Source organism: Triturus cristatus, chromosome 2_2 (genome assembly GCF_964204655.1).
Source record: "Triturus cristatus chromosome 2_2, aTriCri1.1, whole genome shotgun sequence".
Lineage (NCBI taxonomy): Eukaryota > Metazoa > Chordata > Amphibia > Caudata > Salamandridae > Triturus > Triturus cristatus.
Genome location: NC_140582.1, coordinates 277716082 through 277738245, shown reverse-complemented (window position 1 = coordinate 277738245; position 22164 = coordinate 277716082).

The window sequence follows — 22164 nt, the reverse complement described above, 5'->3', positions numbered from 1 at the left end:
GTAAGTTTCCTCCCGTCTTTGGATAGTAGGTGGCCTAGATACGTTACCTGGGGCTGGCAGAATTGCAATTTCTTTCTGGAGACCTTGTGACCGTTCTCCGCAAGGAAGCGGAGGAGGTGAATGGTGGCTGTGACGGCAAGAGGAGTGGTGTCGGCCGCCAAAAGAATGTCATCGACGTACTGTATCAACACCACTCCATCGGGTAGTTGGACTGCATCCAGTTGCCTCTTGAGGGCTTGGCTGTAAATACTGGGACTCTCAGTGTAGCCTTGGGGTGCCCTGCAGAATCTGTACGAACGGGCTTTTAAAGTGAAGCCGAACAGGTAGCGGCTGTCTGGGTGGATGGGGATGGAAAAGAATGCGTTCTTGAGGTCAATAACAGTAAAGATGGTGGCAGTGGATGGAATCAGGGTGAGGATGGTGGTGATGTCTGAGACTACGGGGTACTGGGGTATGACTACTTTGTTAACCTCTCGCAAGTCAACAATGAAACGGTAGGCTTTCTCATCCCCCTCGCCTTGCTTCTTTACAATGGGTAGGATTGGGCTGTTGCAAACATTACTGACTACTTCTTCTACCACTCCTGCCTCGACCAGGGACTCGATGATTTCCACCAATGCCTTCTCGCCTTCGGGTGATATCCGATACTGTGGAAGCTTTGGGAGCACTGCGTCCGGTCGGACGGTTATGTGTACCGGGTCGATCACCATGCGCCCTACATCTGAGTCGGTTTTAGCCCATAGATGTGAAGGTAATGTGTTGAGTAGGGACATATCAGCATCGGTTATAGAGAGCATACGCCGTGTGTGACAGGGTCTGGACAGATCTGGGTTATCGTGTAGGATGACTCGAACTCCGTCTGGGGAGCATCTGATGGTGGCTCGAAAATGCTTTAGCAAATCAAGTCCCATAATAGCATCGGGGGTGTTGGAGGAGAGCAGAAAGGTCGTGTCAGTGGTGTTATCTTCTAAGTCAAAGGAGATTGGTGCTGATAAGGGGTTAGTGGAGGGCGTTCCGTCAAAGCCTATTGAGGTTACGTGTGAGCCAGACAAGGGTGCCCTAGGAATCAGTCGTTTAGATAACGCACTACGTGTCGCCCCAGTATCTACCAGGAATGGAGATTTTGTGCCCAAGACCTTAGCGGTGACGTAAGGACCTTGCTGGTCAACACGGAGTTCGACTGGATCCCTCCCTTGCCCCTGGCGGTCCTATGCGAAGTCATGAGTGCTCTCATAGTCGGACTGCTGACACTGGTTTTGGCGGGGGCGATCAAAGGTGTTTGGTCTGCCTGGCCTGTCGTTGATGGTGTTGTTCGTGTGCCCTCGTCCCTGTCCTCTATTTCTGGGGTCATATGCTGTGTCTCTGGGGTCCCTATTCTTGTTCATTTCCAGAAGGACCGGGCACTGGGATTTCCAGTGTCCGAACCCTCTACAGAACGCACATTGATTTCCATCTAAGTCTCTCCGTCCGTTGTAGGGTGTAGGTGTATGGTCTCTAGGGGGTAGCTTTCTAGGAGCGGTTGGTTGGTAATTCTCTGTTGGGGGTTCCCTTCCTATGGTCACCCCTTGCAACTGTGCTATCATCACCCTCTCCTTTAATTCCTTTTTCTTCTTCTCTGACGCCCTATCGTTCTCGTTCTTCTGGTTTTCGTAGTATTGGGCCATCTGGAGAATCGCTGCGGGTTTGGAGGCTGCCCAACTGCTCTCGCTGGTCTGTAGCTTCTGGGAAACTTCTTGAGACAGACCCTTTACATAATTCTGGACAAAGAGGTGGTGTCCGGTTGCGGTGGTCATGTCTTGGCCACTGTAATCGGAAAACACAGTCTCGAATCGGGAGAAGTATTCAGACACATCCTCATGGGGTTTCTGGCGGCAAGCCGTCACTATCGACCAGTCTACCTTTCTTTCTGGGATTAGAGTCTTCAGCTTTTGTACAATCTTGTCTGGGAGCTCTAAGATGGCTTTCGGGGGTTTCTGTCCTGGTTCTCGCTGTTTATCTATGGTATCGAGTTGTATCCAGGTATATCCGAACGGCTCAGCGTGGTCAACTTTCCGGATTTGTTTCCACACATCAGCCGGCAGGCATAGCCCAAAGAACAAGTCGATATCTGCCAACGTCATTATCGTTGAGCCTAAGGCTGTACCCAATTCAGTGTAGAAGGCAGTCGGGTTCTTTCTCAAGTCGGGTAGAGTCTTTCTAAAGGTCAAAATATCTTGCCGGTCCCACGGCTGGTAGACCCAGTTATATACAACCCTTCCCTTCGCATCTTGGTGGTTGATGTCGTCGTGTGTTCCCTGACCCCGTGGGGGGACCCAGTAGGGGGCAGCTTCTTTAATGGGCATCATGGCATCGGCCCTTCCTCCCTGGGGCTTAGTTGCTATGGGGGTTTCTGTTTTGGTGGTCTGTCCATGTTCTTTAAGGTGTCGGTAGACCTCGAGTGTACGAGTGAAGAGGTTCGTTACATCGCCCTCTCCTTCTTCCCCAATGTCTACCTTCCTATATAGGGCCGCTAAGCCTTCGGGACCTTTATCGTGGTATCTGTCCTCATATGCATTCAGGGCGTGATAACAGAGCCGTACGACGAAGTGTCGTCTGCGGCTGTCGGCATACGAGCTATACACGTCTGTTATATACTCCTCACTTTCTTTTCGCTCCACCAGCGTCCCTACTATCCTATCGATTCCTGCTCGTTCATCCTTAGTTAATCGATTCATTCTGGTGGACTCTTTCTTTCCCATTTCATGGTCATCTAGCGTTGTAGTCGACATTGGGTTCAGTACAAGAGGCTCAGCCGGCGCGGAGGCCGTGAGGGCCGAGGCCCCTGTACTGCTTTCGCTCGTGTTCGGGGGTTGTGGGTGTTGCACTACTGATTGGGAGGGTGCATACGGAGGGGGCATGTAAATGATCGGGGGACCTAACAGTAATTCGTCATTCGTTCGCTGCTTGGAGGACAACTCAGGGTAGAGCAAAGAAGGGGTCCTAACAGCGTACTGGCCTGAGGTTTCGGGCTCCTGTCTTAGTTTAGTTTCCCTTCTCTCCTTTATGTCTTCTTCTAACTTTCTAGCGGCAAGGTGAGCTGCCTTTCGTAATTCCTTTTCTGCTTTTACTTCTTCCCTCTTTTTCCGTTGCGTCGCTTCTTTGCGCCACATGCCAATACTGTCAAGCATAGTAGGCGTCGTCTTATTGCTACGCAGAGCTACTTCTAGCGCTTCTATCTTGCGGTCGTCGAAGGATCCCATCAGTGGCCACTGACTTTCGGGGTCCTTCTTGGTATATTTATGCCACAGCTTGCTATAAGCTACGGCGACTAGTCCATATTTAGTGAACATGTCCTTATTAGGGGTGCCTTCCAGTGGAGCCGGGTGGTTCACCTCTAATAAGCGGTCCGGGCAGAACCAACTACCAATCAGTGGGGAGAAGATAGGCATGACGGGTTTCAACGGGGACAAAAGTCAGCACTACCTATCTTTTCACTGCTTGCAAAGACTAGACAGAATATCTCTATTCTTCGTTATTTGTAAGCAGAGAATACCTCCAAAGAACCAATATCGAACAACTAGTGTTCGGACAATCAATCAATCAATCAATGGGGAGATAAAGATAGGCACGACGGGTTTCAACGGGGACAAAAGTCTGCGTTACCTACCCATCACTATTTGCAAAGACTAGACAGAATATTCCTATTCTACGTTATTTGCAAACAGAGAATATCTCAAAAAGCACTATTCTTCAAAACAATCAATGTTCGGACAATCAATCAATGGGGAGATAAAGATAGGCACGACGGGTTTCAACGGGGACAAAAGTCTGCGTTACCTACCCTTCACTATCTGCAAAGGGAGAGAGAGAGAGTATTTCTACTCCTCCCCGTTTGTAGACAGCGAATATCTCAAAGAGAACCATCAATGAGCAATACTAGTATTCAAACAATCAATCAATTATTTCGCACTTTTGTCGTATTTCACGACCTTACCCGGACCGCGTGGACAGTTTCTCGTCTTCCGCCTCCAGCGCCCGATCGTCCTCTACTCTCCGTATTTGCCGCGGCACTCCTGATGGTTCCCAGTCAGGACCGTAGATCACTCGAGAGAGGTCTGCTCGGAACCAGTGAAGTTCGGATGATCGGCTGCCAGACGAGGGTCTATTGGGCAGGAGCTCTCCCGATCGTTGCAGTCGTTCACTCTGTCGTCAGGACCTCTCCCACTGGATCCACGTGTCGCTGATGGGCCCCACGTTTGGGACGCCAATTGTTAAATGGTAGCGGCAGTTTCAGTCGATAACCTTTCAAGTATTTGCCCGGCGGTAATCGCCTCTCATACCACTCGATAATTTACCAATAAAAGAGGCAGGCGCCGGAGACTGGAAGGCAGGAAACAAAGTTTTATTCCGTCGGAGCAGAACACATCAGATCTGACAGCAAGGTATCGTCACGAGGTGCTCTAACTGCATCTCTGAGACCTGGTCTCTTATACACTGGTTTATTGCTTTATTATACATAGTACATTCTTGAGATTCCCTTGATGTGCGGGGAAATATCCCCTAAAGCCCCGGCTCAGATCCGATCCCACACATGGTTACAGTAGAGGTTCCCACCCTACCCGCAGTGGGAGATGGCTATCGCGCAGCAGGGAATTCCGCTAATTCCCGGGGGTGTGTGCAACCGGCCGGGTCTCAGGGGGTAGGGGCTTTGATCTACTGTAATCCCTTTGATGTGGGGTGTTTCCCTTACAGTAGGGGCAATAAACTGCATCCGCAGGGCTAGGTGATGGCCTGGGACCAGTTCAGACAATGGGGCGCAGAGGAAGGGGGTTATCAAAGGAGAGGCATGACCATGTATGGGTTGTCGGTCGGAAGTGGTTCCGTAGCAGGGTCGAGCAGAAGGAGAGGGTTTATGGCCTGTATGAGAGAGCGGGGGTGGCCGGCGCGCGGGGGATGCTCGCAGCGCCAGGGGAAAGCGCTGGCGGTCGAGAGTGAGCGGGGAGAGAGTGGGGTCCCTAAAATGGCGGCCGTGCATTCGCTGTGCGTGGCGCTGGGGAGAGGCAAGATGGCGCAGATAATGTTCAGTTTGCAGGCTAAATTTCCACAGTCCTCCCTTTTAACATATCTCGCCAGCTTGTCTAGTTCGGATTTATCCCCATAATACTGCGGACTTCCACCTCATAGAGGGCTTTCATCCGCTCTGTTTCAAAGTTCGAAGTCTTAGGGCAGATGCGGTTCATAAAAAGCGAACATAAAGGTGGCAGACACTGAATCCCCAAACAACATCCACATAGTATCACAATCGGTATTAGGATAAATGAAAACAGCCTCCATCCCCAACTTTTAATAGTGTCCCAAAACCAACTCCCCAGCGACCATTCTTCTTGCTCTTGATGGACCTCTGTGGACAGTCTGTGGAGGTGTTCAATTGCTTTGTAGACTGAGGGTGAGTTGTCTGGTACGTAGGTACAACAGCTGGACCCAATGATGCGGCATGCTCCTCCACGATCAGCCAGGACCACATCTAGAACGAGGCGGTTCTGAAGGGCCACTAAGCGGACGGCCTGGAGCTCGGCGGTGTTGTTGGCGAGGGCGCCAGCCGTAATGTTCATTGCCGTTTCGACTGCCTGGGTTAAGTGGCGGATGGCACGGCTGTTTGCCATCGGACCCCAGAGCGGAACAAGACCCTTTACTGCATCCATGAACTGTGCTCCAGTGGAGTCGGCTTGCACAATGTCTTTGGCCCGTTTCTGTCGGTGATGGTTTGCTGGAGCCACATACGTCGGAGGAAGGACAAAGGCGATGTAGCAGGTGCCTCCCCAACCTTTCGGGAGCCAGGTGTAGGCCTTAGTACCACAGACGAAGTACATATTCGGGGAGGCAACAAAGGAGGGTGGGTCAACTGAATCCAATGTTCGGGTGATGAGGCAGGAGCTGTGGCCCACCAGCTGTGCCCCCAGGCCTTCGAGGCATACAGATCCAGTGATGTTGATGACGGACAGGGCCACTGTTAGGGTGGCGGCGGTCCGTTTTCGGAGGTAAGAGAAGGTGGGTCAGGCTGGATTGTTGAACACTTGCATTTCAACTCGTTCTTTGGCAGGGATGTCCATGTGAAAGGAAGCGTTCGATCTCAGAGGGCAGAAGAGGGCGGAAGTTCTACCAGTTTTGATCATCCAGAACCCATGGTAGAAGTGTGACATGGTTCTGCCGGAAGTGGCATTGTCCTTGTAGCTCTCCTGCAGAAGGATCAGCCAGGCGAGGCAGGAACCATGGACAGAAAAAGGTGAAGGGATGAAAGGGATTGAGTGCCCAGTGGCATGTGGTAGCAATCCACAGATCCAGCAGTTAGTGGCGTTGGTGGCAAGATTGTGTTGGTGGAGCAACTGCACAAAAGAGTTATTCCAGAACTCCTTACGCCTTTCTCGGAGTTGGGGTGAAAGTGAGATCAGATGGTGCTCCTTCGTGGTGGTAGGTTGAACGGTGGTCAGCAATGTCTTATGAGCGGGTGTGTTCTCCTCCATGATCCAGAAGGTGACCATGAGGAGAAGGCAAAAGAGAAGGGTAATAAAAAGTGTTATAGTCTTAAAGCTGTGCATTCGGTCAGTCTTTGGGTTTTTGTAGGGGATCTTCGGACGTCCGGTTGCTTCCATCACCTTCATGTCGGGCGCTTCCATCACCTTCGAGAGACTCGGTAGCGGGCAGAACCACAGACTTTGCTTAGTTTCTCTCCTGGTGGCCTTTGGGGTGACTAGGCTACCGCTCTGAGATTTCCACTTAGCCTGTGGTCTGCTTAGCCGAAGTCCTCTCCTTTCGTCGCAAGTTATACCCTTCTTTGGATGGCACAGTGGGATCGGGATATTCAATCAATTCAAGTGTCTCTGTATCCGGGCAGCGGCTCAGGGATGGTCGGTCTTTGTCCAGAAGTTCCTCTTGGGCGGTGACGTTGTCCGTGGTTGTCAGGGTCGGTGATACCTTCTTGCAGTGGTGTGCGTGCAGCCAATTGCGTTTCCCCTCCACTCGAAGAGCTGTTCGGGTGGTGATCAGGACTTGCAGGGGGCCCGTCCACCGGGGCTCCAGACTCTTGGTGCGCTGGAAGTTACGCACTAAGACGAAGTCACCAGGTTGGATGTCGTGTCCGGGGCCCCTGGAAACATCGGGGATGGCGTGCAGCACCTGCTGATGGATGATAGACAACGTTTTAGTTAGATTGTACAGATAATCAGACATGAGGACGTCCGGGACGTCGTGGATGGATGTCGGTTTTGGTGCAGTCCAAAGGTTCATGGGCCGCCCGAAGACGACCTCGTAGGGGGTTAAGTGGTGTTTGGTGGGGGTGGAACGCATTGATAGCAATGCTAGTGGGAGAGCGTCTGGCCATCTTAGCCCTGTGGTGGCGACTATTTTTGCTATCTTAAGCTTCAATGTGGCATTGTGTCGCTCAACCAGGCCTGCAGATTGGGGATGGAAGACCGCATGGAACTTCTGTTTTACACACAACCCTTTTAAGATGAGTTGGATAACTTCGGCTACGAAGTGGGGGCCATTGTCGCTCCACAAAATTCGACAAAGGCCGTATCGGGGGAAGAACTCCTTCAGTAGTACTTTTGCGGTAGTCATAGCGGTGTTGTCATGGGTTGGGTAGGCTTCCACCCACTTGCTGAAGGCACACACAATGACAAGTACATACTTCAAACCTTGGCACCTTTCTAGCTGGACATAGTCCATTTGTAGGACTTCAAAGGGGTGATTGGGGACCCCAAACCCTCCCCGGGGTACAGCAGTTCCTTTCCCAGGGTTGTGTTGGAGGCATACTAGGCATTGTTGGACTAGACGTTTGGCTGAGTCTGGTATTTTGTCGTTGTGCCAGACTTTAGAGATGAGTTCGATCATGGGGGCAGACCCTATGTGTGCGGGGGAGTGTGCCATGGTCAGTATGGGGATCAAGTATGAATCTGGTAACAACCATTTGTTCAAGTCTTTGGTTCGCCAGCAACCGTCATCGTCCTTCAATCCCACCCGGGCCCATTCAGTTAACTCGTGTGGTGTGCTGGCTAGTTGGATATCCCTAATTGTTTCCCTAGCATCCTTCCATTTCTCAGTTTGTGACCTGGTCACGTACATACGGGTCGTGGACCTATTCTCGGCTGTGGTTCGGGCAGTAATGTCAGCCAGTGCATTTCCCTGTCCTATAATGTCTGTCACCTTCTTGTGTGCCTGGCATTTGATCACAGCTAACCGTGTGGGGAGGAGGACTGCTTCGGTCAGGGCAGAGACTAGATCTCCATGCAGGATGGGTGTGCCATGAGAAGTCAAGAATCCCCTCTCTTTCCATAAGAGCCCAAAGTGGTGAACTACCCCGAAGGCGTACTGACTGTCTGTGTAAATGTTTGCGATTGTCCCTGCTGCCAGGATGCAGGCTCGTGTAAGAGCAATTAGTTCCGCCGCCTGTGCGGATCGCTGTGTGATGCGGGCTGTCTCAACAACTGTTCGGGCTGTGGTGACTGCATAGGCAGCTGAGGTGGTGCCATCGGGGAGCTTGATGCATGAGCCATCCACCCACAGTTCTCCGTCAGGGTCCGGGAAGGCAGTATCCCGGAGGTCAACCCTACTCTTGGTTTGTTCGTCGGTGAGGGTCACGCAATCATGTATAGGGGATGCATTGGGGTCAGCGTCAGGGAGAGGCAGTAGTGTAGCTGGATTCAGAGTGGTGCATCGTTTCAATGTGATGTGGGGTGCAAGCAGAGTCAGTTCATAACCAGTCAGTCGTGCGCTAGTCAGGTGTTGAGTCTTGGTTTGGTTCAGGAGGGTGTCAACAGCATGGGGTACCAATACCGTGAGGGGGTTCGAGAGCACGATCCCCTCACTTTGTCGGATAGAGACAGCAGCGGCGGCTACTGCTCGAAGGCAGGCGGGCAAAGCTCTGGCTACGGGGTCAAGAGTGGCAGAGAAGTAGGCACAAGGGCGTTGCTTAGGGCCTATGGACTGGGTTAGGACAGACAACGCACATCCCTCCCTTTCGTGGGTGTAGAGGGAGAAAGGTTTAGTGTAGTCTGGGATTCCTAGGACTGGGGCCGAGCAGAGGGCGTTTCGTAATTCTTTGAAGGAGGATTGACATTCAGGTGTCCAGGGGAGGGGGAAGGGGACATCCTTAGCCAGCAGGGAAAGCAGAGGCTTTATGGTAAGACTGAAGTTTGGCAACCACTGTCGACAAAAGGAGGTGAGGCCCACTAGGGATCGTACTTGCTTCTGAGTTTTGGGAACAGGGGTTTCTAGGATGGTTTGAATTCGGTCAGGGGTAAGTTTCCTCCCGTCTTTGGATAGTAGGTGGCCTAGATACGTTACCTGGGGCTGGCAGAATTGCAATTTCTTTCTGGAGACCTTGTGACCGTTCTCCGCAAGGAAGCGGAGGAGGTGAATGGTGGCTGTGACGGCAAGAGGAGTGGTGTCGGCCGCCAAAAGAATGTCATCGACGTACTGTATCAACACCACTCCATCGGGTAGTTGGACTGCATCCAGTTGCCTCTTGAGGGCTTGGCTGTAAATACTGGGACTCTCAGTGTAGCCTTGGGGTGCCCTGCAGAATCTGTACGAACGGGCTTTTAAAGTGAAGCCGAACAGGTAGCGGCTGTCTGGGTGGATGGGGATGGAAAAGAATGCGTTCTTGAGGTCAATAACAGTAAAGATGGTGGCAGTGGATGGAATCAGGGTGAGGATGGTGGTGATGTCTGAGACTACGGGGTACTGGGGTATGACTACTTTGTTAACCTCTCGCAAGTCAACAATGAAACGGTAGGCTTTCTCATCCCCCTCGCCTTGCTTCTTTACAATGGGTAGGATTGGGCTGTTGCAAACATTACTGACTACTTCTTCTACCACTCCTGCCTCGACTAGGGACTCGATGATTTCCACCAATGCCTTCTCGCCTTCGGGTGATATCCGATACTGTGGAAGCTTTGGGAGCACTGCGTCCGGTCGGACGGTTATGTGTACCGGGTCGATCACCATGCGCCCTACATCTGAGTCGGTTTTAGCCCATAGATGTGAAGGTAATGTGTTGAGTAGGGACATATCAGCATCGGTTATAGAGACTAGCATACGCCGTGTGTGACAGGGTCTGGACAGATCTGGGTTATCGTGTAGGATGACTCGAACTCCGTCTGGGGAGCATCTGATGGTGGCTCGAAAATGCTTTAGCAAATCAAGTCCCATAATAGCATCGGGGGTGTTGGAGGAGAGCAGAAAGGTCGTGTCAGTGGTGTTATCTTCTAAGTCAAAGGAGATTGGTGCTGATAAGGGGTTAGTGGAGGGCGTTCCGTCAAAGCCTATTGAGGTTACGTGTGAGCCAGACAAGGGTGCCCTAGGAATCAGTCGTTTAGATAACGCACTACGTGTCGCCCCAGTATCTACCAGGAATGGAGATTTTGTGCCCAAGACCTTAGCGGTGACGTAAGGACCTTGCTGGTCAACACGGAGTTCGACTGGATCCCTCCCTTGCCCCTGGCGGTCCTATGCGAAGTCATGAGTGCTCTCATAGTCGGACTGCTGACACTGGTTTTGGCGGGGGCGATCAAAGGTGTTTGGTCTGCCTGGCCTGTCGTTGATGGTGTTGTTCGTGTGCCCTCGTCCCTGTCCTCTATTTCTGGGGTCATATGCTGTGTCTCTGGGGTCCCTATTCTTGTTCATTTCCAGAAGGACCGGGCACTGGGATTTCCAGTGTCCGAACCCTCTACAGAACGCACATTGATTTCCATCTAAGTCTCTCCGTCCGTTGTAGGGTGTAGGTGTATGGTCTCTAGGGGGTAGCTTTCTAGGAGCGGTTGGTTGGTAATTCTCTGTTGGGGGTTCCCTTCCTATGGTCACCCCTTGCAACTGTGCTATCATCACCCTCTCCTTTAATTCCTTTTTCTTCTTCTCTGACGCCCTATCGTTCTCGTTCTTCTGGTTTTCGTAGTATTGGGCCATCTGGAGAATCGCTGCGGGTTTGGAGGCTGCCCAACTGCTCTCGCTGGTCTATAGCTTCTGGGAAACTTCTTGAGACAGACCCTTTACATAATTCTGGACAAAGAGGTGGTGTCCGGTTGCGGTGGTCATGTCTTGGCCACTGTAATCGGAAAACACAGTCTCGAATCGGGAGAAGTATTCAGACACATCCTCCTGGGGTTTCTGGCGGCAAGCCGTCACTATCGACCAGTCTACCTTTCTTTCTGGGATTAGAGTCTTCAGCTTTTGTACAATCTTGTCTGGGAGCTCTAAGATGGCTTTCGGGGGTTTCTGTCCTGGTTCTCGCTGTTTATCTATGGTATCGAGTTGTATCCAGGTATATCCGAACGGCTCAGCGTGGTCAACTTTCCGGATTTGTTTCCACACATCAGCCGGCAGGCATAGCCCAAAGAACAAGTCGATATCTGCCAACGTCATTATCGTTGAGCCTAAGGCTGTACCCAATTCAGTGTAGAAGGCAGTCGGGTTCTTTCTCAAGTCGGGTAGAGTCTTTCTAAAGGTCAAAATATCTTGCCGGTCCCACGGCTGGTAGACCCAGTTATATACAACCCTTCCCTTCGCATCTTGGTGGTTGATGTCGTCGTGTGTTCCCTGACCCCGTGGGGGGACCCAGTAGGGGGCAGCTTCTTTAATGGGCATCATGGCATCGGCCCTTCCTCCCTGGGGCTTAGTTGCTATGGGGGTTTCTGTTTTGGTGGTCTGTCCATGTTCTTTAAGGTGTCGGTAGACCTCGAGTGTACGAGTGAAGAGGTTCGTTACATCGCCCTCTCCTTCTTCCCCAATGTCTACCTTCCTATATAGGGCCGCTAAGCCTTCGGGACCTTTATCGTGGTATCTGTCCTCATATGCATTCAGGGCGTGATAACAGAGCCGTACGACGAAGTGTCGTCTGCGGCTGTCGGCATACGAGCTATACACGTCTGTTATATACTCCTCACTTTCTTTTCGCTCCACCAGCGTCCCTACTATCCTATCGATTCCTGCTCGTTCATCCTTAGTTAATCGATTCATTCTGGTGGACTCTTTCTTTCCCATCTCATGGTCATCTAGCGTTGTAGTCGACATTGGGTTCAGTACAAGAGGCTCAGCCGGCGCGGAGGCCGTGAGGGCCGAGGCCCCTGTACTGCTTTCGCTCGTGTTCGGGGGTTGTGGGTGTTGCACTACTGATTGGGAGGGTGCATACGGAGGGGGCATGTAAATGATCGGGGGACCTAACAGTAATTCGTCATTCGTTCGCTGCTTGGAGGACAACTCAGGGTAGAGCAAAGAAGGGGTCCTAACAGCGTACTGGCCTGAGGTTTCGGGCTCCTGTCTTAGTTTAGTTTCCCTTCTCTCCTTTATGTCTTCTTCTAACTTTCTAGCGGCAAGGTGAGCTGCCTTTCGTAATTCCTTTTCTGCTTTTACTTCTTCCCTCTTTTTCCGTTGCGTCGCTTCTTTGCGGCACATGCCAATACTGTCAAGCATAGTAGGCGTCGTCTTATTGCTACGCAGAGCTACTTCTAGCGCTTCTATCTTGCGGTCGTCGAAGGATCCCATCAGTGGCCACTGACTTTCGGGGTCCTTCTTGGTATATTTATGCCACAGCTTGCTATAAGCTACGGCGACTAGTCCATATTTAGTGAACATGTCCTTATTAGGGGTGCCTTCCAGTGGAGCCGGGTGGTTCACCTCTAATAAGCGGTCCGGGCAGAACCAACTACCAATCAGTGGGGAGAAGATAGGCATGACGGGTTTCAACGGGGACAAAAGTCAGCACTACCTATCTTTTCACTGCTTGCAAAGACTAGACAGAATATCTCTATTCTTCGTTATTTGTAAGCAGAGAATACCTCCAAAGAACCAATATCGAACAACTAGTGTTCGGACAATCAATCAATCAATCAATGGGGAGATAAAGATAGGCACGACGGGTTTCAACGGGGACAAAAGTCTGCGTTACCTACCCATCACTATTTGCAAAGACTAGACAGAATATTCCTATTCTACGTTATTTGCAAACAGAGAATATCTCAAAAAGCACTATTCTTCAAAACAATCAATGTTCGGACAATCAATCAATGGGGAGATAAAGATAGGCACGACGGGTTTCAACGGGGACAAAAGTCTGCGTTACCTACCCTTCACTATCTGCAAAGGGAGAGAGAGAGAGTATTTCTACTCCTCCCCGTTTGTAGACAGCGAATATCTCAAAGAGAACCATCAATGAGCAATACTAGTATTCAAACAATCAATCAATTATTTCGCACTTTTGTCGTATTTCACGACCTTACCCGGACCGCGTGGACAGTTTCTCGTCTTCCGCCTCCAGCGCCCGATCGTCCTCTACTCTCCGTATTTGCCGCGGCACTCCTGATGGTTCCCAGTCAGGACCGTAGATCACTCGAGAGAGGTCTGCTCGGAACCAGTGAAGTTCGGATGATCGGCTGCCAGACGAGGGTCTATTGGGCAGGAGCTCTCCCGATCGTTGCAGTCGTTCACTCTGTCGTCGGGACCTCTCCCACTGGATCCACGTGTCGCTGATGGGCCCCACGTTTGGGACGCCAATTGTTAAATGGTAGCGGCAGTTTCAGTCGATAACCTTTCAAGTATTTGCCCGGCGGTAATCGCCTCTCATACCACTCGATAATTTACCAATAAAAGAGGCAGGCGCCGGAGACTGGAAGGCAGGAAACAAAGTTTTATTCCGTCGGAGCAGAACACATCAGATCTGACAGCAAGGTATCGTCACGAGGTGCTCTAACTGCATCTCTGAGACCTGGTCTCTTATACACTGGTTTATTGCTTTATTATACATAGTACATTCTTGAGATTCCCTTGATGTGCGGGGAAATATCCCCTGAAGCCCCGGCTCAGATCCGATCCCACACATGGTTACAGTAGAGGTTCCCACCCTACCCGCAGTGGGAGATGGCTATCGCGCAGCAGGGAATTCCGCTAATTCCCGGGGGTGTGTGCAACCGGCCGGGTCTCAGGGGGTAGGGGCTTTGATCTACTGTAATCCCTTTGATGTGGGGTGTTTCCCTTACAGTAGGGGCAATAAACTGCATCCGCAGGGCTAGGTGATGGCCTGGGACCAGTTCAGACAATGGGGCGCAGAGGAAGGGGGTTATCAAAGGAGAGGCATGACCATGTATGGGTTGTCGGTCGGAAGTGGTTCCGTAGCAGGGTCGAGCAGAAGGAGAGGGTTTATGGCCTGTATGAGAGAGCGGGGGTGGCCGGCGCGCGGGGGATGCTCGCAGCGCCAGGGGAAAGCGCTGGCGGTCGAGAGTGAGCGGGGAGAGAGTGGGGTGCCTAAAATGGCGGCCGTGCATTCGCTGTGCGTGGCGCTGGGGAGAGGCAAGATGGCGCAGATAATGTTCAGTTTGCAGGCTAAATTTCCACAGCCTGGGCTGAAAAAGTCAGGCGGAGGTTATTTCAGGGTCCTGTGTTTGGCCCATTGCATCAACCTGGCGGTGCAAAACTTCCTAAAAAAAAGAAGACATAATCAGCAACATATTGACTACCTGCAGAAGAATCTGCACTCATTTCAGCCATTGTTTTAAAGCCCAGAAGCATTTTCAGATTATTCAGTGAATTATAGAGCACTAGTTAATGCCTTGATACATGAGATGCCAAGACTCATGTGGTTTAAGCAAACCAGCCTTCAAATAAATTATCGAGCTAATCTTGTAGCCTATGTGTCTGCTGAGTGTGTGTTCAGTGCAGCCGATGCAGTTTTTACAGTGAAAAGGACCAGTCTCTTGCTAAAAACATAGATAGATTGACTATGATCAAAATGAAAACATTTTACACCACACAATTACACCGTTCATGAAACAGCACAGGAGAAGAAGGATGATTGGGCAGAAATTGAATCAAGTGTCTTAGCTGATCAACTTCTGTGTGAATCACTTGAGTTTGAGGATGAACTCTACTTTCCGGACTAAGTGTGCCAATGCCCCTCTAGAGCTTTTGAATTATTTCTCATTCAACTTCTATGTTCACCAAAACAAGAAAAATGTAGCTAGTTGAACATTACTATTTTGTGTCCAATTTATACTGCCCCACCAGTTTTTAGTCACATATATTGCTAGATTGCAGTTGGACCAGTGTCCATTAAAGAAGCCTCCACAATTCCTTTATGACATTGGACACAATGCTTGCCCCCTCGCATGCCTATTGCCTATCCCTTTTTGCATCACTTTGCACAAGCAGGTCTGCCCCAGAAGATCGTTGTTGTACAAGAGTGCCTGCCAATACCAAATTCGAATATGTTGCCTGCATCTAAGATGAATAGCTAATACCTAAACTACTCTTGCTTGGATTAGAAGAAATAACTACAATTATTGCAAAGGTGAGTGAGTGATCGTGTGAGTGATGATGATTGATGATTTATCATGTGGTGGCTGACAGTGAGGGAGGGTGTTTTTGAACTGTAATGTGGGAACTTTCTTGACATGATTGATTTGCAATGTTTGGGGCCTGAGTGATGGGCAATCATTTTTTTCCCTGGAGGTGATTGGCCAATACAACTTACTTAACAAAAATAATTAACCTGTATGGTCCAATCCTATGATCCTTCTGTTTTTTTCATCATCTAGGACGGCTGCCCTAGACAATTGTTTGATTTACAAGACTGCCAAATTCTAATCTGTTGCTTGCATCAAAGGCCAGATAGTGTACCTACCACTATGCTTGGATTGGAACAGGCAACCATTGCACCAATGAGTGATCTGATTATCGAATGGTGAACGATGATTGATGACTGATGTGGTGGCTGACAGTGAGGGAGGGTGTGTTGAGCTGTAATGCAGGAACTTTCTTGAAAGGATTGATTTACAAGGGTTGGGGCCTATATGATAGGTGATAATCTTTTCCCCCTGGAGGTGATTGGCCCTTTCACAGATAGTCAGATTTAATTGCAAGGTCCTCTCCTTTTTTCTGGTTTGTCAGAGACCAGAACAGTCATTTTACTGATCAGACAAAAATCTAGGCAAAATACTGCAATTCTTTTTCTCTATTTGTTCTTCTAAAGCAGTGCACTACACATCTATCCTGAGCAAGTCATGATGGCTTTGAGTTACTCGAAGTCAGAGAAAGTATGGAAGAACTCATGGTGGGAGCTGCAGGACTACCTCATTAATAGCTAGAAGCAAAAAGTTATCAACTTCAGTTCAAAGGTAAACCAAGAGCCTGAAGCGTAGTACTCAGCTATGTGGAATGGAGAGAGGTGCGTTTATTTGTGAAATGCTGCTGTGTTGGTCTGTATGTCTGTGTGTTATGTGGTCTGAACTTGTGGCAAAAGTGAAACTCTGAGTCCTCCTCTTGTTTTTTCTGCTCGGCCTCTGAGTCTTCCTGATACACTCCTCATGAAGCATACCTTCCTTCAGCCCTTCTCCTTGACTCTAAAATACAGTTGCTGTTTTACAATTCACAGGCCTTCTTGTCTCCTGCAGCAATGAAAGCCAAATGATGAGCTCAACACTCCTCCTTACCTGCTTGGCCAGCCCAGACAGACACCCAAGAGTAAATTCCAGAGGCGATGCACCACCTAATTTTGCAATACAGTATTATTTTTCTTTTAACAATCATTTTTGTAGAACTGGGAAGGTGGGTGCACTACCATCCTTGAAGAAAGAACATTTAGATATCTGATCATTTGGGTCTTGGGGGCAGAAGGACTATTTTCAATGCATTTAACTGTACTCTGTCATACACATGCCTTCATTTCCTTCAACAACAGATTGATTATGAATGATGTGCTGCTCTTTGCCCAGATGAATGTTGTACTTGTGTACTGTTTGTCTTTGGCAACCTTTTCCCCAAATCTCCCTTCCCATCCATTCATCAAACCCCTAACCCTCTTTCCCTGGGCTGGGTGATTTATTGAGGTGTGGCTTAATTTACACCATCAATGGATCACACACTTGGTGGGGGGAATGTTGTAAAAGCAACACCAACTTACTGGAGGATCTTCTAAGCAATAGTCCACACTGGCCCCATTTACCCACCCATGCATGAAAAGTGATCCATATTTTAGATATGGAAATAAGAACATCAGTCGTAAGCATTATCATTGAGGTTGTGTGCTGCGCAACCGTAAGCACCTAACCTAGACTTTTTCACTCCAGACTCCGAGTCCATTTTTTATTACTCAATGATTTCATAAGTTACTACTAGCTCCCCATTAGACAAAATTAATACTATTGCAATTGTTTGTATTTTATCACTATCAGGAATTCTTCTTGTGTCATCGTATAGTACTCTGGTGTAAATTCTTTGTAAAGCTTACAACCTACTAATTCAGCATTTTTTGATTTCCATCTAGTTGCCTACGTCTGGATAATCAATCATTCAGAGTAATCCTACAGTTGGAGATCATCTGGGTGGAATTGAAAGTTGGACCTTGCTAGTGAAGCTGGGAATCCTTCCTTGTTATTGTTTCATCTACATTCAGGTAAGACAACTATGGAGTGAAGTGAACTAATTAACTTAGTATATAAGTAATTAACTGCTACTATTATTTATCTAGGTTGTTGTAGACAATGTAGCTCATGGCAGTATCCCCGCATAATACTCTGAATAGCTAGAGAGATATAACTCCATAACTAAGCGCTACACTCTCTCTTACAAGCACATATACAGTCTGCGCAAAAGCTGAAGGCAGCAGTGCAAAGTAAAAGTAAAACAAACTACTTCAGGCATATATTTTGATAAAACAAAATAGATTCCCCTTTATTTTTTGCTAAGAAACCCACCCTTTATACCCACAGAACATTACCACTCATCTCCCCAAACAAACTGACTCAAGCCATAATGTCCCAAAATTCAAAATTTCCAAAGAAAGTGAAACCAGGTCCCAACTCCTTTCCCACCCTCTCCATCCAGCCTCAACAAACAATTCCCTACCACCAAAACAAAAAATAAAAAAGGGCTTGAAGAGAGCATTGTGGATGTCAGTCCAGAGCTGGTCCAGGCTGTGCTCCATCGTGGTGAGCCAGCTCTTAATGGTATTTAGCCACTGCAGGATGCGGTGCAGCAATAGTCTGGTGTTGTCAATGTGGGAGGGGGTGGCAGCGGTTGATGATGTAGGCTGTTGCCGGCGCTGGCACTGGGATGGCCAGCAGTTTTGAGGCTGAGGGGGCCAGCTGCACTGGGGCCTGGCTGAGAGGCATTTGTTTCCTCCTCCTCCTGTTCCAGGATCACCAGCCACCGGTATTCTCATTAGATATGCTCCACCCTCTGATGCCCCAGGAAGGCTGCTATCACCCCCTGTTGGTTCATACGGGTTGACCAGTAGTAGCAGCAATATTGAGAAAAACAAAAAGAAAAAACATTGTAAATATTGCTCTGTGCAAACAATTGTTTTAAATTACTGGGTGGCACAGTAGCAGTACATTGCTGGTCCCCTAGGGTCTTTGGAATTTGATGTGATATGACTAGCAGAGTCTGGATTTTATCAATTTTAAGGACCCTTGGCCTCATGCAATTTTGCCCAGCTTTTTCATCTCTTCAGTTGCTAGCCAATTAATACGCTATCGGGGATATTCTCAAGAACGTGTGATAACCATCGCAAAAGTAACCTAACGCAACTTCCAATATCGCAGGAAAATTACGCTGTGTTAACGAAGCATTCTCAACACGGCGGCACCATGCGATATTCCCCAGATAACGCGTCAACTGACCGCATTAAAATCAACTCCACGACGCAAAAATGCAAAACGCAAATGCAAAAAAAGCTGCAATGAGGCCAATCGGGATACAAAAATTTGCGAAAACCAGCTACAAGCCTGCAATACACACACGTCAGGTGGGAAAAATCGCCATAAATGTAGAAAGAAAACTGACAAACAAATGCCAAACAACAGCCAAGCACAATGGATGTTGCCGGAGCAAGTACGGAGGAGAACCAGAACCCCACAAGCCCCCTGGAGGACCTGCCTGGGACCTCGGGGTCAGGGAAGGGCAAGGAGAAAAAGGGTAGGAAGAAGCACTTCAGTCCGCAGGAAAACAGGATCCTGATAATGGAGGTGGTCAAACACCATCAACAACTGTTTGTCACCTCCACTGTGTCATTGGCAACAAAAAATGGACTATGGCAGTCCAACGTGGACAAGGTGAATGCAGTCGGAGTGCAGAAGAGGACAATGGAAGAGGTCAATAGGCGCTGTAATGACGTCAAGCTGAAACTCACCAACAACCGGAAGGCAGCAATGCAGACTGGAGGTGGAAGTCCTGCGCTACAGGAGGAACTGGATGACATGGAGGAAATGGTGTCCACAGTCATCAGTGGGGAGACTGTGGCCGGAGTCAGGGGATACAAGGAAACATGCACAGAACAACCTGACAGTTGTCCCTATCCCGCAGAGATAATCAATGCTAGTATACCAGCAGAGGCACCCATACAACCTCCTCTCATTCCTCAACCTAGAATAGAGTCTGAAAATCTTAGAGCTCCTCAACACAATAGGGAGCTTGATAATCTCAGCTCGCAATCCAGCAAGTCTTATAACGCCATGCAATTCGCTATCAGAGATATGAAGAACCTTCTTTGCTTATCAGAAAAATGGCTTTAAAAAATGGAGCTCCTACGGAAATCCATTCACGAAACCCTATTTAAACTAAAATCTACCCCAATGGTAGCGACAAACAGAATATTCTGGCCCTGGAATCATCGTAGTTATCTGAATGACAATGAGATACAAACCCTTTTGTTATCGTATGAACCAGCCCCATTCCTCCAACTAAGTTCGGTGAACACAATATTCAATCAGTCCCAACTAATGCATGCAGAACTGCTAAAACTAACAATAGAAGGCCAAATTTTAGCAACCCTAATATGTGTTATTAATTCCCAACAAGCATGATTTGTCAACAATCAAACCACAGAAACACATTCAATAAATACTACTCAACTGTCGGTCAGCAAAAAAACATGCTGCAGACATTGTCAAGCTCATACTAAGCCCAAAAAATTGACGTAACTATATTAACAGAATCATGGCTATGTCACTCTTCTTCCCCATGCCTAGATCTATTAGCTACTGTGTTATGAGACAAGACAGGCTAGACAAAAAGGGAGGAGGCTTTGCCTGTATGCATAGATCTGATATTTCCATTACAAAAATACAATTTGACCCGTTAGAGTCATGTGAATATCTTGGCATGTCCTTAAGATCCTCTGACAACAGAAATTGTAAACTCCACGCATTCTGCCACTCCGGGCAAAAATACCAGGTTCATAGACTAGCTGATAGAAATCATCACAGCAAACTCTACTTTGCATTCCAATGATATTTTCTTAGGAGACTTCAATCTTCATTGAGAGGATCACACTGACAATCAGATCATTCTTCTCAAAGCCTTCCTTGAAGATCAATCGCTGGTCCAAGAATGTCATCTACCTACCCACTCCAAAGGCCCTACCTTAGACTGGATCATAGCTAAAGGAAACGCTATTAATAACATTGAAATCAACCACTGCGATTGGTCTGATCATCATATCATTACCTTTCAAATACCCTTCATAAAAATTAAAACGTCCTCACAATGAATCCCAGAAAATGGACTTGTGACACTAGAGGACTCAATATGGATAACATCGCAGCACGCTGTGAAATAAAATTGCAACCCCCTAATATCATGGTTGACGTCAGTGACCTCACGAAGTATTATAACAATGCAATGTTGCGTATTATTGAGGACATAGCCCCATTAAAATTCAAAAGGATCACTGAGAGAGACAAAAACCCTTGGTTTAACAGTGCCCTAAATGAAGAAAGATGCTCACTCAGACTTACAGAGCGAAAATGGCGACAACACCCTTCATCGCACCATTTAATCCAACTAAGACAGTCCAGAAAAGCCTACAATAAAAGCATTCTAAACTAAAAAAAAAGACTTCTTCAGGAAAGAACTGGATCACGCAAAAAACAGACCGAGGAAACTATTCGATCTGTTAAAAGTGCAATACAATAAATCTGCCAAATCTGCACCCGCTACTATAAAAACGATCTTAAGCAGTGAAGATTTCTCCTCCTTCTTTACAGACAAAGCTAATTCAATGAAGGTGGAGCTCAAAAAAGCAGCTGAATGCCCTGAAATCATTAAGAGGACCTTGGGTGAGCATCAATATCAACCAGATTTAAAACAAACCTAAAAATAATGTTCGATGGTCAGAATTCAAGCCTATCAGCGAATTAGACATTGCGAAGATCATTTCAACGATTAAACCTAACAATCATTACAACGATCCCTTACCTGCAAAGTGTTGGTCCTCAGTAAACCATCTGCTCATCCCATCATGGACAAAGGTCATCAACGCTTCATTGGCACAAGGCACAATACCGGACTGCCGAAAAACAGGGCAAGTTACTCCAATTTTTTAAAAATCAACAGAGAACCCCTCTGACCCCAACAATTTCAGACCAGTAACAAACATTCCTATGCTAGCCCAAGTCCGGTAAAAATGTATACAACAACAATTGAGCCATCATATCTCAGAATTCAATCTGTTAAATGACTTCCAATCAGGATTCAGACCAAACAATAGTACGGAAACAGCAATTCTGCACATCGTGGATGACGCTCTACTTGCCCTTGACCAAAACGAAACATGTCTCCTAATCCTGCTTGACCTTTCGTCGGCTTTCGACACAGTAAACCATGCCAAAATACTGGATCGCATGAAAAATAGAATGGGATTAGAGGGTACAGTCCTAAAATGGTTTAGCTCTTTCCTAGAGAAGAGATCGCAAAAATTCATAGCAACCAAACATTATCAGTTTCATCCAGAAATACAATCGAAGTTCCTCAGGGGTCCACACTATCCCCTACGTTATTCAATCTGTACGTAGAGCCACTCACAGAAACATTACAATGAAAACATTTCTTTCCACATGTACGCAGATGACACTCAGCTGTACATAAAAAGTCACATCGACAGAAGAGATAGGTATCATGAACCAGGCAATAAAGAGAAGCATTCATTGGCTAACCAGCAACCACCTCAAGCTTAACCCACATAAAACCGAATTCCTGCTGATCTCCCCGCAGAAAAGCACTACAAACATATTAGAGTGGACCAATATGATCACGGCATTAAAGTGTACTCCGAAGATTGTTGATTCCACCAAATCCTTGGGAATTATTCTGGACAAAAACTTGAACATGCTATCACATATTAGCACAATGGCAAAAAACGCT